Genomic DNA, 9,611 nt, shown 5'->3' on the forward strand with positions numbered 1-9,611 from the left:
GCCTTTGCATAGTCAATGAAGCACAGATAGACATTCCTCTGGTACTCTCTGCTTTCTGCCAAGATCCATCTAACATTAGCTATAATATCCCTAGTGCCACGACCTCTTCTAAATCCATCCTGCACATCTGGCATGAGGGGGGAAAAGGGGGATGAAAATGTAAACCTCTCTATCCAAGGTTACAGACGCTGGTTGCCTTGCTTTAGATCATTCAGTGTGGCATCATCATCCACTGTGACCTCATAAACACTGAGAATAATATTTTAAGTACCACTGGGCCAGCTGGCAACACCATGATAGATGGAGAAGAGATAGAGGCTGCTAACAATTTCAACTTGCTCGGCTCCACAAACAGCACTCTTGGCACTAGTAATCACAAAATAATAAGACAAATTGCCTTGTGGAAGTCACCTATCAGGAACCACCTCAAAGTGCTGAGAAGCAATGATGTCAGTCTAGAGACTAAGGTGTACCTGATCCAGGCCATGGTCTTTGCAATTACTTGTTATGCTTCAGAGAGGTGGACAATGACTAAGGATGACAGAAGAAGACTTGATTTGAGTTGTGGTGCTGGAGAAGAGTCTTGAACATATGGACCACCAGGAAGACAAATAAGTTTGTCTTGGAGAGGATGAAACCAAGTTTTTCCTTGCAGGTAAGGATTTTGATCTTTGGGCACATGGCCAGTCCAGACTGGCCCTTGGAGAAGGACATCATGCTTGGAAGGGTGGAGGGACAGCACAGGAGAGGAAGACCCCAGAAGCGATGGATTGATATAGTAACTGGGGCAATGAGGGTAGGAATGTGAGAATCAATGAGACTGGCTCAGGATAGGGCAGGTTTTGGAGTCGCTATGAATCACTGGTGACTCGACAGCACATAACAACAACATAGCTTGTATCTCCTGAGCTCATTAGAATACTCTCATGCTCTGCAGAAAGGTATTTGGTAGAACGTTATTAGCTCCTGCTGGAAGAGTCAATTGTTGGCATGTTTGGATTAAACCCAATTGGATTCTATCCCATGTCTCCCCTAGACCTTCATTATCACCTTGTGTTCTCTTACCCTAACAGGACACCCTCCTCCTCCTCAATGTGCCTGAGGGCAGGCTGAATCATGACTGCAAAAAAGTGGTAAATCCAATGTTTTCTAATGGACCTGATCTGTTTGATATAACTGTGGACTGGGTGGACTGGATGCTATTTGTGAATGGAAGTAGTAATATTGAATAAAAGACCCACAGAGCAAGGTACAGGGGATATGAGAAGGAAGTGCATGTATAGATCAGGGATTCAAGGTTATGAAGGATGCCCAGGGACAAGGAAAGAAGACCCAGCAACAAAGGTGGGAAAGCAGGGGACAAAAAGGTCATTGAAAGTGGACTTGGACATAAAGAGGAGCCTAAGACATGGATTGGGATATGGGGACATACGCAGGAGGCCCAGAGATATTGGGAGAGTGCCCAGGAACATTGGATAGACACATGGGCACATGGAGAGGTGGCTCACAAAAATGAAAAGGGGAAACAAGGGTACAGGGGCCCAGAATAACTGTGAGTAGGCCAGGGGATAGAGGAGATTCTGGAACATGGGGGATAAGATAAACATAATAAAAGGCTCCAGAGTTAGGGGTTGGGAATACAAAAGACAAAGGAACGAGGGGTATAGAGCAGATGCAGATATGGGGAAGGTCACAGGGAGAGAGGGAAGAATGAAGGCTGTTGGACATGGGGTGAGGTCCTGAGGACACTGTGATGGCACGAAGGCAGCTTCCTGGGGACATCAGGAAGAGACATATAGAACAAGGGGCCCCTGGGACACACATCAAAGACTCAAGAACACAGAGAAGGGGACTATGGACATCATTGAGAGTCCTCAGGAACATGGCATGGGGGCCCAGGGACAGGTGAAATCTCCTCTAACCTCACTCACTCCAAGTGGCAGGTCTGCAACGCTTCACCATCACCCTCAAGAATTTCTATTTTCTTCAGAACCTGGCTGTCTCAGCCAAGTCCAAGGAGTCAATTTTGAGTTGTCTTTTAAAAAAAAATTTTTTTAATTTATATTAGTTTACTTACAAAGTTAGTATACATTGTTTTGTTTTTGGTTTCCACCCCCCCCCCCCCCCCATTAAATTGGAATTGTTTTTTTAAAATTAATTTTAATCAAAGTTTATAGAGCCTTTGGATTGTCTTGATTCTCATTATCTGTGGCTGTATGGACTTGGGCAATTAATTGACTGAAATTCTCTGACCTTGTTTTCTTGTCTGTAAAAGGGGAGTGGAAAACTGAACACAGCTATACCTGTGTTTCATTCACTATGCAAAGGCATTTGACTATGTGTATCATACCAAATTGTGACTACCCTTGAAAGTAATGGGAATCCCAGACACTTAACTGGGCTTATGTGAAACCTATACTTGGACCAGGAAGCAGTCCTCAGAACAGAGCAAGGAAATACTGCATGGTCCAGAATCAGAAAAAGGTGTATATCAGGGCTGCATCCTACCTTCATACCTTTTCAATCTATGTGAAGAAGAGAGAGTTCTGGAGGTGGGACTTTATGAGGAGGAATGTGGCATCAGTATTGGAGGAAGACTCATCAACAACCTGTGCTATGCAGATGACACAACCTTGCTTGCTGAAACTAAGGAGGACCTGAAGTAGTAGCTGCAGAAGGTCAAGGGCTGTAGTCTTCAATACAGATTGAAGCTCAACATCAAGAAGACAAGGATTCTCAACACTGGACAACCTGGCAGCCCCATTATAAATAAAGAAGAGATTGAGATTGTTAACAATGTCAGTTTTCTTATTTCTACAATCAACACTCTTGGCACCAGCAGTCAGGAAATCAAAAGATGTATTGGGAAAATCTGCTGTATGGTTGACCTCTCCAGAGTGTTGAAGAGCAATGATGTCAGTCTAGAGTCAAAGGTGCAGCTGATCCAAGCCATGGTCTTTGCAATTACTTGCTATGCATCAGAGGGCTGGACAACGACTACAGATGACAAAAGAAAAATCTATGCCTTTAAGTTGTGGTGCTCTATAAAAGCACTGAACATACCATCGACTTCCAAGGGAATAAACAAGTCTGTCCTGGAGAGGGTAAAACCAGGATGCTCCTTGTAGGCAAGGATTTTGAAGTTTTCAGTCTTACATACCTTGGGCATGTTGCTGGAAGAGACTAGTTCTTGGACAGGGCCATCATACTTGGAAAGGAAGAGACCAGATGAGATGGATTGTCACAGTAACTAGAGTAATTTAGGGAGCAGATGTGTCAGAGACAGTGAGACTGGCTCAGGATAGGACAGGGTTCAGAGCTACTGTACATAGGGTCGCTATGGGTTGTAGATGCCTTGATGGCACATAACATCAACATAACACCCTCGGGGTTCCTGAACAGAAGCAATTATTGAATATAGCACGCACTGCTAGGAGAACAAACTAGTTCATCCTGGAGAGGGTGAAGCCGGGCTGCTCTTTGGAGATAAGGATTCTGAAGCTTCGTCTGACATACTTTGGACATGTTGCAAGGACTGGTCCCTTGGAGAGGGATGTCATGCTTGGGAGGGTGGAGGGAAAACAGAGAAGAAGACCCTCGATGAGATGGATTGATTCTGTCACGGAAGTAGTGGGGATAGATGTGTCGGAGGCAGTGAGATTGGCGAGGGCTGTTGTACACAGGGTCATTATGAGTCACAAGTGACTTGATGGTACATAACAACAACCACCTAAGATACCCAATGCAGGGAATCATTATCATCCTTCACTAAGTACTCTGCTTACTCAACAGATGTTGCTTGCACCTGCTGTTGTAAGTTTACACAAGGAACAAATTTATCACTCGTTACAGCCACCCCCCCCCCCCAAGCAGCCTACCAGACCGTTCTGACGGGTCTTTTTAACTGGGCCTGTGTCCCTCACCTGCTGGCATATGAGCCTGGATCTTGTTTGACCTGCCCTTGGTAAGGAGTTGCGCCTTGGGAAGGAGATGGGCAATTTCCTGCCTCTGAAAACCCACTGGAGGGTCAGCCGTGAGTTGATCCCAACTTAATGGTATTGGTGGCCTATAAGGTATGTCTGATACAGGCCATGGTCTTTGCAATCACTTGTTATGCATCAGAGAGCTGGACAATGACTAAGGAGGATAGAAGGAGAATTGATGCCTTTGAGCTGTGGTGCTGGAGAACAGTATTGAGGATATCATGGACTGCTAAGAAAACAAACAGATTCACCCTGGAGCGGGTTAAACTGGACTGCTCCTTGGAGGCAAGGATTCTGAGGCTTCGTCTGATGTACTTTGGTCATGTTGTAAGAAGAGACCAGTCCTTGGAGAAGGACATCATGCTTGGGAAGGTGGAGGGACAGCGCAGGAGGGGAAGGCCCTCTAGGAAGTGGATTGATTCGGTGACTGGGATAATTGGGATGGGTGTGTCGGAGACAGTGAGATTGGCACAGGACAGAGCAGAGTTTAGGGCTGTTGTACAAAGGGTCACTAGGAGTTGCAAATGACTCAACAGCACATAACAAAATCAACAACAGGGTCTGATTGAAGCAGGTGATCAATTTTTTTTGCTGAGAGCAAGACTGAAACCAGAAACAGGACTGCAATGGGGGGCAGCAGTCAAAGGCAGTTGAGGACACTGCTGTGGGGATGTCTGGCACTGAGCTTCCTTAACCCAAAACTCCTGCATGGGGTGAAAGAATTCTCCACACAAAGTGAATTCTCCACACATTGCCACCATGTCTGCTCAGAATGGAAGAGAGCACTTGTGAGGAGCACAGCCAGGAGTGACGCCGGAAGGAGGTCTTTATGCTCAAAAGGTTTGTTAGTGCTGGTGAGCAGCACCTTCTACCCCCATTGGACTGAATTCTGTTCCTGCCCTGGGTGTCTTCCAACAGGACTCTCACAGACACACCGCAAGGAAGTCCCTACTTCTGTCCAGCTGAAACAGAAGTGTCTTTAACACTCACCCCACTGGAGGCCATGTCAGCAACCTACAATGTGTAGGTGTTACAAGATCACTTGTTGAAACGAAAAGAATACTTGAAGCAATTCCTGATGATGATCAAAGATTACAACCCTCTTTGTTAGTCACCCTTCAAACCTGGAAGTGACTCAACTTCCAGCAAACGAGGCAGACCTACAACGTGGCCGGTGGTGTTCAGCTAAGCAAAAGGCAGTGCCTCTCTGAATGGTTGTAGTGCACCAATGATGCTGAGGGAGAAAGAGGAACAATCACCTTTGTGTGATGTGGAGCCTGCAAAGCCCCAGTGACTTAGGTCAGCTAAGTGTTAGTTCTAACTGACTCCAGAACAATGACTTTTGTTGTGTTATAAGGTTAGTCAGTCACACAACAGAGGAATGGGCTTCTTAGACGATCAAAGCTGTGGATCAGAAGGACAGCATCTGCCCAGGGACAAAGTTCAGAACGAAGGGTTGCTGTTAGATGCCACTGAGAAGAATATGATGCACACAACACTCTGAACAGTTCTGAGCCGTGTCCTTTCCGGTACCATCCTCACCATCTCCCATACGCTTGAGCCTATTATTACAGGCATCATGTCAACCCATCTTGTGGGAGGTCTTCCTCTCCTTCTCTAACCCTCCACCTTACTCAGCATGATGGCTACGTTTCACTATCTTTGCCTCTAAGAAGCACCTTGGCTGGATGTCTTCCAAGATACACCTCTTTCTTCTTTTGGCAGTCCATGGGATATTCAGTACTCTTCTCCAATACTACGATTTAATGGCATCTGTTCTTCTGTCACCCTCATTCACTGTTCAACTTTTAGACGGACTCATAGAAGTTACAAAAAAGACCATGGCTTAGTCTTTAAACTGACACTGTTGCAATTTAACTCTCTGGAGAGGTCCTCGACTGCGCTATTTTTCCAATGCAACATCTCTTCCGATTTTGACTGCTGCTACCAAGAGTTGTTATTGTTATGTTATCGAGTTGCTTGAGACTCATAGTGACCCTATGTACAAGAGCCCTAAACCCTGCCCTATCCTGTGACAATCTCACCGTCTCTGAAACACTCACTCCCACCATCCCAATCACAGAACCGATCCTCCTCATCGAGGGTCTTCCTTTCCTGCACCGTCTCTCCACTCTCCCAAATATGACATCCCTCTCCAAGGACAAGTCCCTCCTTGCAACATGCCCAAGGTATGTCAGACGAAGCTTCAGAATCCTTGACTCCAAGGAGCATTCTGGCTTCACCCTCTCCAGGACAAACCTGTTTGTTCTCCTAGCAGTCCATGGTATATTCAACACTGTTCAGCAGCACCACAGCTCAAAGGCGTCAATTCTCCTTCTATCCTCCCTAGTCATTGTCCAACTATTAAAGGACTAATGGAAACAGGAAGCACAAGGAGAAAGTGGGGGTGCTGTGACAGTGTGAGGATTCTAATCAGTGTTAGACAACAGGAGATACATCAACTGGTGGATGGTAAATCCATTTGCTCTAGAAACTTCCACTCAAGCCACACATACACAAAAAGGTTAAAAAACCAAAACCCATTCCTAAAAATCCTAAAAAAATGAACAGAAAGGGGGGGAGTCCACCCTTCAGTATGGATTACACATACCCCCCCAAAGAAACCAAACAAAACCTCTCACAACTAAACCAGAAAGCAACACCAAGAAAAACAGGTAAACGACTCAAGTTGTCCAAACATTTCATTCTACTTAGATCTACAATTAATACTCATGAAAACGGGAGTCAAGAAATCAAATGGCAAATTGCATTAGTTAAAATCTTGTGCTAAAGATCTCTTTAAAGTATTAAAAGAGCACTGGGGGAGGGCTGGGGGAAATATGAAAATGTGCAACAGTGAAAAAAAAATGAAAGAATTTTCTATGCTAAAAATTGGTGAAGTATTAAAAGATCAAATACTTTTAAGATTACCTTGATCCAAGTCATGATATTTTTAACATCTTTATATGCATGACAAAGCTGGGCAAAGAATATTAATGAAGTCTCCCTGCTCTGAATTATGATATTAGCAAAGAATATCAAAGGTACCAGGCACTACAAAGAGTAAATCCATCTTTAAAGTAAAACCAGTATGTTCCACAGAAGCAAGAATGGCAAGACTTTAATTCATGTTAAGGACCAGTCCCTGGAGAAAGAGACCAGGAACACAGTAGAGTGCCAATAAAATGGGTGAATTGAAATAACAGCTGTGGCAGAAATCATGGGGGATCAGGATCGTAGCAGCTTTATGCTGATGGTGGCCGCCCTGTGAGACGACATCCTGTAAAAAAAGCACCCAGGCCAGGAGCAGGAATGAAGGTTGACTTTGTTTTTTAAAGTGCTGCTGCTTCTTCCACAGTTTATCTACCAAATTTTCCCTCCTCCAAAAATATTTAGGCACAGGAGACATCTAACTTCAGTACTGATTAGAGAACTGGACACCAAAGGGGGTAAGGCCCTGCTATAACCAGTGATTCCACTAGAATACCTGTTAATTCATCAACTCAGCATTAAGATATCCTTACCTATCATGATCCTGTTCCAAGTTACCCTTACTGGTGGAAACAATTTCCTTTTGAGACCTTGACTGATATTTGAAATATTGATTCCAACCCAAACAAAGCAAGATAGGTCCAAAAGGAAAAGGGGCAGAGGACCGTGCCAGAACTCTAGCATTCTTGAACCCACGTTCAGGACTTAAACCTATGATTATGTTCTGTTAGTACCGTAGGAGGGATGACTGGTTTTGTTGTTATGTCCTGTCAATTGCGACTCATAGTGACCCTATGTACAACAGCCCTATATCCTGCTCTATCCTGTGCTTAATGTTTGACACACCTACCCCCTTATCCCAGTTACTGAATCAATCATCTCATCAATGGTCTTCCTCTTTCTCTATCCCTTCACCCTCCCACGCTTGATGTCCTTCTCCAAGGTCTGGTCCCTCCATGCAACATGTCCGAAGTATATCAGATGAAGCTTTGGAATCTTTGCCTGCAAGGAGCAGCCTGGTCTCATCTGCAGAGGAAGTCTGCCTGGCCTCTGCCTAACATGAATATCTTAAATGCTAATCTTCTTGATTACCTCCTTATAATATTAGAGAACAGAACAAATGCCTCTGTCCTGCCAATTTTTTTGAACATTTTTTAGAATTAATTTTGATGAAGGTTTACAGAGACTTAGGGTTTCCATTAATTCATTGTTGCACTTTTCTCCCTGCCCACCACCTCCCCACAATCACTCTTCTCCTTGAAAAGTAAAACTTTTATTGTTATGCAATCCCTGTCCCCCAAGTCCACTCCACTGTGCAGCCTTCACTCTGGACTCCTGTCGTAACAGTAATACCCAGTCATATATCTCTTTTAAACAGTTCTCTCCCTCATTTGTTTCAATGCAATATACATCATTCATCCCCTCCTTCTCTGTCTTCCCTCAACCCGCATGCCAGTCCTGTTTTACAACCGTGGCCCTATGCAATATTTGTCCTTTTGTGACTGAGATATTTCACTCAGCATAATGTCCTCCAGGGTCACCCATTGTGTATATTTCATGAGTTCCTTGTTTTTCAGTGCTGCACAGTATCCCATTGTGTGAATATACCACAGCTTCTCTAACCTTTCGTTTGTTGATGGGCACTTGGTTTATTTCCAGCTCTTTGGTATTGCGAACAAAGCCGCAATAAACATGGGTGTGCATGTATCTGCTTGGATGTCAGTTATGGTCTCTTTAGGGTATACTCCCAGTAGTGGAATTGCTGGGTCAAATGATAGTTCTATTTGCAACTTTTTGAGAAAGCGCTATACTACGTTCCATAGTGGTTGCACCATTTTAAACTCCCATCAACAGTAAAGAACGGTTCCAGTGTCTCTGCAATCTCACCAGCATTTGATGTTTGCTGTTCTGTTAAATTTTGCTCTTCTTACTGGGATGAGATGGTACCTCATAGTTGTTTTTGTCCTGCCAATTTTACAACAGGACTCAATAATGCTTTCAGATCTTAGTCTGAAAACTCCACTAAGAACCAACCAACTTCACAGCAACCACAAACTACTACTGGCAGATAAGTAGTGACTCCACAGGAAGTACATCGGTCAGAACTGATTCAGTGGAAGACAAGCGCTGGTTAGTTGCTGTGAAGGTAGTACAAACAACCAGAAGGAAACAGAAATTCTTTTTCTCTCTGTTCTAGATTCCAAAACTAAAACCCTTAGGGTCTTGGCCAAGTTGAATCCTTCTGTGAGCCTTTGCCATGTTTGTGGGTCCACCAGTGGCACACGGCATTCTTGTACCTATGGATGATTCCAATGGGGTTTCTGTCTGCACTATTATTAAATAGGAACTCTAAACATAATGACATTGATAGGCTTTCTGAAGTTAATTTATGCATTTAATGCTAATTCCAATAAATACATTATTTTAAAAAAATTTGGGGGGGGAGGGCTGGACAGGGAAAGAAGTACAGCAATGAATGAATGGAAATCCAAAATCTCTGTAAATGTTCATTAAAATTATTAAAATAAAATTGTTGTTGTGTGCCGTCGAGTCATTTGTGACTCATAGCGACCCTATGTACAACAGCCCTAAACCGTGCTCTATCCTGTGCCAATCTCATTGCCCCTGACAAACCCA

Source organism: Elephantulus edwardii, unplaced genomic scaffold (assembly GCF_000299155.1).
Source record: "Elephantulus edwardii isolate Elephantulus edwardi_28Jun2011 unplaced genomic scaffold, EleEdw1.0 scaffold00237, whole genome shotgun sequence".
NCBI lineage: Eukaryota > Metazoa > Chordata > Mammalia > Macroscelidea > Macroscelididae > Elephantulus > Elephantulus edwardii.